The sequence below is a fragment of the Carcharodon carcharias genome, chromosome 27 (assembly GCF_017639515.1).
Source record: "Carcharodon carcharias isolate sCarCar2 chromosome 27, sCarCar2.pri, whole genome shotgun sequence".
Taxonomy (NCBI): Eukaryota; Metazoa; Chordata; class Chondrichthyes; order Lamniformes; family Lamnidae; genus Carcharodon; species Carcharodon carcharias.
Window position 1 is genome coordinate 16,899,827 of NC_054493.1, and position 8,980 is coordinate 16,908,806.

General features: G+C 45.2%; 1 pseudogene; it reads left to right on the forward strand.

Moving 5' to 3' along the window:
* Positions 1-446: 446 nt before the first annotated feature.
* Positions 447-4,093, forward strand: LOC121270315 (annotated as a pseudogene).
* Positions 4,094-8,980: the final 4,887 nt, after the last annotated feature.

The following is an 8,980-nucleotide window of genomic DNA, read 5'->3' on the forward strand; positions in this document are numbered from 1 at the left end:
AACTGGGAGGGTGTATATTAGGGACAGCAGAATGAGACTTATAACCTTTCAGGAATGAGAGAAGAAAATTTGTTTCATAGAAACTAGAATTGTCTGTTTTGAAATTCTATCCTGTAATGACTGTGTTGACTCTTGTAAACTCCTTTTTCAGGATATTGGAAGGGGAGGATTGAAGGACAGAAATCTCAAAACAAACATCACATTAAGATCTGACAGAGTCACTCGATTAGTCGCAATGTAAATATCATCGGCCTTTGAATCTAGACGGAGAAATGTTTGTCTGTGCTGTCTGGTTCAAAAAATTGAAATGTCACTGACTGGAAAAGCACCGAGATACACACACCCGAGTGAAAGTGTTCAGGTTACACAGCCTGTAAAAACATCACATCATTCACAGTGATGAAAGACTGTACATGTGTTCTGTTTGAGGACGAGGCTTTAACTGATCATCAAAACTGGAGGGACAAAAGGCAACCTGCACCAGGGAGAAACCGTGGAAATGCAGGGACTGTGGGAAGGGATTCAAAGCCCCATCAGAGCTGGAGATTCATCGACGCAGCCACACTGGGGAGAGGCCGTTCACCTGCCCTGATTGTGGGAAGGGATTCACTCAGTTATCCAACCTGCTGACACACCAGAGAATTCACACTGGGGAGAGGCCGTTCACCTGCTCTGAGTGTGGGAAAGGATTCACTGATTCATCCCGACTTCTAACACACAGACGGATTCACACTGGAGAGAGACCCTTCACCTGCTTTGAGTGTGGGAAGGGATTTGGGGATTCATCCAGTCTCCGGAGACACCAGCGAGTTCACATTGGGGGGAAGACATTCACCTGCTCCGTGTGTGGAAGGGGATTCACTCTTTCATCCAACCTGCGGAGACATCAACGAATACACACCAGGGAGAAGCTGTTCAGCTGCTCTGAGTGTGAGAAGGGATTCAGAGATTCATCCGCCCTGCAGAAGCACCAGAGAGTTCACACTGGGGAGAGGCCATTCACCTGCTCCGTGTGTGGGAAGGGATTCACTCGGTCATCCCACCTGCTGACGCATCAACGAGTTCACACCGGGGAGAGGCCATTCACCTGCTCTGTGTGTGGGAAGGGATTCAGTGAATCATCCACCCTGCAGAACCACCGGGCAGTTCACACTGGGGAGAGGTCATTCACCTGCTCCGTTTGTGGGAAGGGATTCACTCAGTTATCAACTCTGCTGAGACACCAGGCAGTTCACACTGGAGAGAGGCCATTTCCCTGTTCTGTGTGTGGGAAAAGATTTGCTCGGTCAACCAGTCTGCTGACACACCAGCGAGTTCACACTGGAGAGAGGCCATTCGCCTGCACTGAGTGTGGGAAGGGATTTACTGATTCCTCAAGCCTGTGGAAGCACCGGCGGGTTCACACTGGAGAGAGGCCGTTCAACTGCTCTGTGTGTGGGAAAGGATTCACTGAGTCATCCAGCCTGCGGACACACCGACACGTTCACACTGGGGAGAGGCCATTCATCTGCACTGAGTGTGGGAAGGGATTCGCTGATGCATCCAGCCTGGGGAAGCATCAGCGAGTTCACACTGGGGAGAGACACCATTCATCTGCTCCATGTGTGGGAAGGGATTCACTGAGTCATCCAACTTCCTGAAACACCACGGCAGTCACACCAATTAGAGACCTTTTAGATACTCTGATTGTGGCTGTTCATTGTATCATTTGGGGTTAAGTATATGCAGGTTTTGGGCTTTGATTGGTTGGTTACATGAGCACATATGAAGAGGCACTTACTGACATAGAACAGAGTGGAGTTACGAGGTATATACCTGTAATGTTTCACTCTGTGAATAAGTCTGTACCAAGCAAAGATTAGCTCCAGTTTCTTCCTTCACCATAAGGCTGTCAGGACTATAACATGGTAACTGAGAATGATTGTCTGATGGTGAAGGTTGGAAACCAAAGGAAAATAAAATTTCACACAGAAGTTACAATCCTAGTAGCTTTTATGAGAAATGGCTGAAAGCAAGTGGGACTTGTCAGGGTCTGATAACTCAGAGTCTGGGCCATACAACTAGTGGAAGAATGAAGTGGATATGTGGACACGGGTTATGTCCCTACCAAGGAGGAAACAAGATTTGGACTTGGCATTGTCACTTCTTAACAAAAGTAAAATGAGAAGCAAAGTATTTTGTGAGCTGGATGCTAGTCAGTTGGAGACTGATGAAGATTTGGATCTTCTATTCGGGCTCCCTGAAGAGATTTACAAGAAAGATGATCTATTGGATGACTGTAAAGCATAGTTGGACATTGACAGGTTTCGAAAGAGGGTGAAAGCATCTTTAGCAGAGATGGATTGAACAGCACTAACAGGTGAATGAATCCCAGGAATGACCAGGGAACGATTAACAGGTGTTCCAGGTCTGACTCAAAATATCATGATGTGATAAACTGCCCAAAGCAGAAAAGCAGGGTCCTTGAAATGATGTATGACATAGAGAACTCTGAGACTGAAGATGATGATAATAAGCACTCTGAAGGAATTGTTCTGGTCACAAAAAGCTTTGGTCCAGTCCAGTTGAATATGTTAGTCACTGACTCATTCAACTGTGCTGTGTTAGATAGTGGCTGCACCTCGACAGTATGTGGATCAGATTGGTGCAAATATTATCCAGACTCACCTCATGGTGAAGACAGACACAAGGTTAAGGAGTATGAAAGTTCTCCTTGTTTCGATTTGATGTCACACATTGTCCTGAATCTTAAAGTAATTGGACTCTGATCATTAATATAACAGGATCTCATTATTGATGCAATTTGATTCTGATTATTAGTCTAACAGTATTCTGATTATTGATACATTATGACCCTGATTATTGAAGAAATCGGCTTTCCAGAAAAAAATGAACATCAACCTTTTCACAAGCTTTTTTTGCAGCAGCAATTGGGCCTCAGAACGTCGTTCACTCGGCCGCGCCCAACAACAAAAAACCATGAAGATTTAAAGGGCCTCACAGATGTCAGGAAACAGTTGGAACTACACAGCAGCTATTGCTGCCACAGAGCTCGCGAGCCCAAAATCTCACTTCTGATCCCACCGGAGGTTATGACCCTCAGTTTGGGAAGCCTGACTTAGACTGAGACTATAAAATGGGAACGGGCTTTTAAAGCTCTTGTCACAGTCTAAGCATTTAAACCTTCTCTCTTCAGTCTGAACTTACGGTGTGTTTGGAGGCTGGATGACCAAGTGAATCCCTTCCCACATTCAGGTGAACAGTGTCCCCCCAGTGTGCATGCGCTGATAACTTTCTAACTCAAATGAGTAATTGATCCCTTCCCACTGTCCCTACATTAACCCAGTTTCTCCCCAGTGTGACTGCACTAGTGTCTTGACAGGCCAGATGATCAACTGAAACCTCATCCAAGGAAAAGGGGAAAGAGTGGGGAGTGGGGTTAACCGGATTGCTCTTTGAAAGAGCCGGTGCAGAGTTGATGAGCTGAGTGGCCTCCTTCTGTGCTGTACTACGATGAGACCTGTGATTCTATAACAGTATAATGGTTCACAACAAACAAATCATAAAGTTCAGAAGGTGGCCATTCAGCCCCTCATGTTTGTACTGTCTCTCTGAAAATGTTACCATTCTGTCCCAGCCCACCGAACTTTCTCCTGAACCCTGAAAATCTTTCCTTGTGAATTAAAAGTCCAAATCCCTTTTGAAAGTTACTGTTGGATCTGCTTCCACCAGTCATTCAGACAATGTGTTCCAGAACATCAGAACTCACTGAGTAAAATAATCTCTCCTCATCTCCAGCCTGGATTTTTTGCCAATTATTTTAAATCTGTTTTCTACAGTTAGCAACCATCCTGCTAATGGAAACAGTTTCTCCCTATCTGTTGAAAACTCCTTAATAAAAGTGGCAAAAATGTCCACACCTCTATTAAATCACTCCTTAACCTTCCCTGCTCTAAAGAGAACCATCCCAGCTTCTCCAGTCTCTCCACATCACAGAAATCTCTCATCCCAGATACTATTCTGGTCTCTTTCCAAGGCCTTGATATCTTTCCTGAAGTGTGGTGCTCAGAACTGAACACAGTATTTGAGCTGAGGAATAAAAAGTGATTGATAAAGATTCAGTGTGACTTCCTTGCTTTTGTATTTCATGTCTCCATTAATAAACAGAGGACCCCATCAGTTTTTTTTAAACAGTTTGATCAACTTTTCCTGCTACCTTCAAAGATTTGTGTCCATACACTCCCAGGTCACTCTGTTCCTGCACTCTGTTCAAATTTGTACCATTTGTTTGGCATATTTCCTCCCCTAAAGGACATTAGTGAACCAGAGGGGATTTTACAACAATCAACAATAGTTTCATGGCACCATTATTGATACAAACTTCCACACAAAGACAGAAACATTTTCTGTCTGATTCAGGTCACTGTGTTTATGTATAAATGCTATTTGGAAACTTATTGCTTAAAATGTCTGCAGAAGATTTGTGGGGAATGTGGGAATTGAACCCATGTTCCCAGATCATAAGCCACAGCCTCTGGCATACTAGTTCAGTGATGTTATCACTGTGCCACCATCTCCTCTCCGTTTAGAGTAAGAAGGCACATGTGCAGCAGAGTTTTGAATGATCTCGTTTCCAGGTTGTTCGGGGGTGGGGGCAGGGTGAATGTGAGAGGCTGGCCAGGAATGTATTAGAATAGTCAAGGCATGGGTATGAGGAAAATTTCAGCAGTAGATGAGCTGGGGTGGGGTGGAGATGGGTGACATTATGGAGGTGGAAATATCTGGTATTAACAATGGTGTGGATATGTGGTTGGAAACATCTTGGGATCAAATATGACACCAAGATTGTGAAGAGTGTGGTTCAGTCTCAGGGAGAGGGACGTACGTGGTTGTTAGGGAATGGAATTTTTAGTGGTGACCAAAGGCAACGGCTTTGGTTTTCCCAGTTTTTAATTCGACAAAATTTCTGCTCATCCATTACTGGATGTCGGATAAGCAGTTTGATAATTTAGTAACAGTGGAGGAATGGTGAGGGATGGTGGGGAGGTAGAGCTGGGCGTTGTCAGTGTACATGTGCAAACTAACACGGTGCTTTTGGATGATGTCGCCTAGTGGCAGCATGTAGATGAGAAATAGGAGGATCCAAGAATAGATCCTTGGGGAAAACCAATTCAAGGACTTTGGAGAGGAAAGGGAGGTTGCAGATGGTGTGGTAGTTTGCAAGGAAAGTGGGGTGAAGGTTTTTTTTTAGGAAGGATGAGGGTGGTGTATTTAAAGGTGAGAGGAGCAAAACCAGAAGAGAGAGAGAGCACTGTTAACAATATCAGCAACAGGGGAAGATGGATGGTCAGCAGTTTGGTAGGAATAGAACTGAGGGACTCGGAGGTGGGTCTCCTGCAAAAGATGAGCTCTGACAGGGCATGATGGGAGATAGGAGAGAAACTGGAGAGAGATGTGAGCTCAGGGCTCAGACAAGGGGGAACTTTAGAGACGGTTTGGAAGCAGCAGAGGCAGCTGATCGAATTGTCTCAATCATAGTGACAAAGAAGCTCCATGATCTCCTCACACTTGTCGTTGGTAAGGATGAAGGAGACAGAGAAGTGGGCGAGCCCTTCAAAAGGAATTAACTTGTTTTTAAAGCAGGAGGTGGTGATGTTGTGGTATTGTCATTGGATGAATAAGCCTGAGAGCCCCTGGTAATGTTCTGGGGACCTGGGTTCAAATCCCACCACAGCAAATGGTGAAATTTAAATTCGATAAAAATCTGGAACTAAAAGTTTAATGCTGACCATAAAATCATTGTCGATGGTTGTAAAAACCCATCTAGTTCACTAATTCCCTTTAGGGAAGGAAATCTACCCTACCTGCTCTGGCCTACTAGTAACTCCAGACCCAAAGCACCGTGGTTTACCTTTAAAGTAAGGCATTCAGTTGTATCAAACCACTGTAATGTTTATAAGGAATGAAACTAGACCTACACCACATGGACTGCAGCAGTTCAAGAAGGCAGTTCACCAGCACCTTCTCAAGGGCAATTAGGGATGGGCAATAAATACTGGCCTAGCCAGCGAGGCCCACATCCCATGAATGAACAAAAAAAGATTCAACACACTGCATGTTTAGTGCAAAGCTGATTTATTTTTCTCCTGTCAACAATATTTTCCCCTATAACTGGTCTGGGGTTTACTTACCATGAATAGGAACAGAGAATACTGAACATGGCTCAGTCCTGGATGTGATTAACAGCAAAATCTAATCACTGTAGTTACTCGTGAACTCGCTGAAGTTTCAGCAGGTGGGATGATTGAGTGAATCCTTTCCCACACTCGGAGCAGGTGAATGGCCTCTCCCCGGTGTGAATTCGCTGGTGTACAGTGAGTTGAGATGATTTCCTGAACCCAGTCCCGCAGTGAGAGCACCTGAACGGCCTCTCGTCAGTGTGACCACATTGATGGGACATCAATTCGCAGGAAGTTTTACAGCACATCCCGCAGTCTGGGCATTTAAAAGGTCTATTGTCAGTGTGAACTCGCTGGTGCTTCAGCAGGGTGGATGTTTGAGTGAATCGTTTCCCACATTTACAGCAGGTGAACGGCCTCTCCACAGTGTGAAGTTGCTGGTGTACAATGAGTTGAGATGATCGCTTGAACTCAGTCCTGCGGTGAAAGCACCCGAATGGTCTCTCATTAGTATGAACACGTTGATGGGAAATCAGTCCCCCAGAACTTTTAAAGCAATTCCCAAAGTCCAGACAATGAGAACTTGCTGGTGGGTCAGCAAGTTTGATGATCGAATAAATCCTTCCCACATATGGAGCAGATGAATGGTTTCTCTCCAGTGTGAATGCGTTGATAAGTTTCCAGTTCAGATAGGTAACTAAATGCCTCCTCACAGCCCCCACATTTCCACGGTTTCTCCCCGTCTGTTTGCGCTTGTGCCTTGACAGGCCAGATGATTGGCTGAAGCCTCGTCCACACACACATAAAATGTAAAGTTTCTTCCCACTGTGAAAGGTTCTTTTTACTTCCATGTTCAAAATCCAATGATACCCAAGTTACTATAAATTGGGCGATTCCGTCAGATCCTGATGTGATGTTTGATCTCAGTTTCCCTAATGCAAATCTTCACCTTCTAACACCTCCTCATGCGCCCCTCTTCAACTCCCAGCTCCTCGCGCGCCTCTCTTCAACTGCCGGTTACTCTCGCGCCTCTCTTCAACTGCCGGTTACTACCATGCTTCTCTTCAACTGCCGGTTACTGTCGCACTTCTCTTCAACTCCCATCTCTTCTCGCGCTTTTCTTCAACACCCAGTTCCTCTCGCGCTTCTCTTCAACTGCCGGCTGCTCTCGCGCTTCAACTCCCGGCTCCTCTCGAGATTCAACTCCCGGCTCCTCTCGCGCTCCTTCTCAACTCCCGACTCCTCTCGCGCTTCTCTTCAACTGCCGGCTCCGCTCGCGCTTCTCTTCAATGCCCGACTCCTCTCACGCTTCTCTTCAACCCCTGACTCCCCTGGCGCCCCTCTTCAACTGCCGGCTGCTCTTGCGCTCCTGTTCAACTGCCGGCTGCTCTTGCGCTTCTCTTCACCGTCGGCTCCTCTCACGCTTCTCTTCAACTCCGGACTCCTCCCGTGCCCCTTTTCAACTCCCAGCTCCTCTCGCGCTTCTCTTCAACTCCTGACTCCCCTCGCGCTTCTCTTCAACCCCCGACTCCCCTCGCGCTCCTGTTCAACTGCCGGCTGCTCTCGCGCTTCTCTTCAATTGCCGGCTCCTCACGCGCTTCTCTTCAACCCCCGACTCCCCTCGCGCTCCTGTTCAACTGCCGGCTGCTCTCGCGCTTCTTTTCCTTACTATTCAGAATGCGCTTACTACTGAGAAATGTTGAAGAAAGTTACTAAAATGTCTTTCCCATCCATCGACATTCCTCACCTCCGGGCCCAACTTCCTTTTGTTGCTTCAAAGCTTATTACTTGGTCAGTGTAAACGTTTCCATTCTATTCTTTCTCCTTATAAACTATCTTAGAATTCTCCTCATCAACCAGGTCATCAATATAAGGGGAATTAGAATCATCTGTGACATCAGGAGGAAAGTAGAGGCTGCAGTTATACCAGGATTGTATGTCCCAGTACAAGGCCTGAATTGCTTGGCCTAAATAGCCAAGTGGTTATGGTACTGAGCTTGCAACCTCAAGATCAAGAGTTCAAATCTCACAATGGCAAACTATGAAACAATGTAACTTCATCTGAAACAGATGGAAACAGGTTTACTCAAAAGAGTATCAAGAGTTCAAATCTCACAATGGCAAACAATGTAACTTCATCTGAAACAGATGGAAATGGGTTTGTACTCGAAAGAGTTACAAACCCTATTACAAGTCCAATTTTGAGCTTGGCCTAAATAGCCAAGTGGTTATGGTACTGGGTTTGTAACCCCAAGATCAAGAGTTCAAATCTCACAATGGCAAACTATGAAACAATGTAACTTCATCTGAAACAGATGGAAATGTGTTTGTACTCGAAAGAGTTAAAATCATTTAAAAGATTATCAAGAGTTCAAATCTCACAATGGCAAACTATGAAACAGTGTAACTTCATCTGAAACAGATGGAAACGGGTTTGTACTCAAAAGAGTTACAGCCATTGTACATTTTTAGCTTGGCCTAAATAGCCAAATGGTTATGATACTGGGTTTGTAACCCCAAAATCAAGAGTTCAAATCTCACAATGGCAAACTATGAAACAGTGTAACTTCATCTGAAACAGATGGAAACGGGTTTGTACTCGAAAGAGTTACAAACTCTTCATTACCTATGAACACTATCCTGCCATCAAGAGTTCAAATCTCACACTGGCAAACTATGAAACAATGTAACTTCATCTGAAACAGATGGAAATGGGTTTGTACTCGAAAGAGTTACAAGGCCTGAATTGCTTGGCCTAAATAGCCAAGTGGTTATGGTACTGGGCTTGCAACCCCAAAATT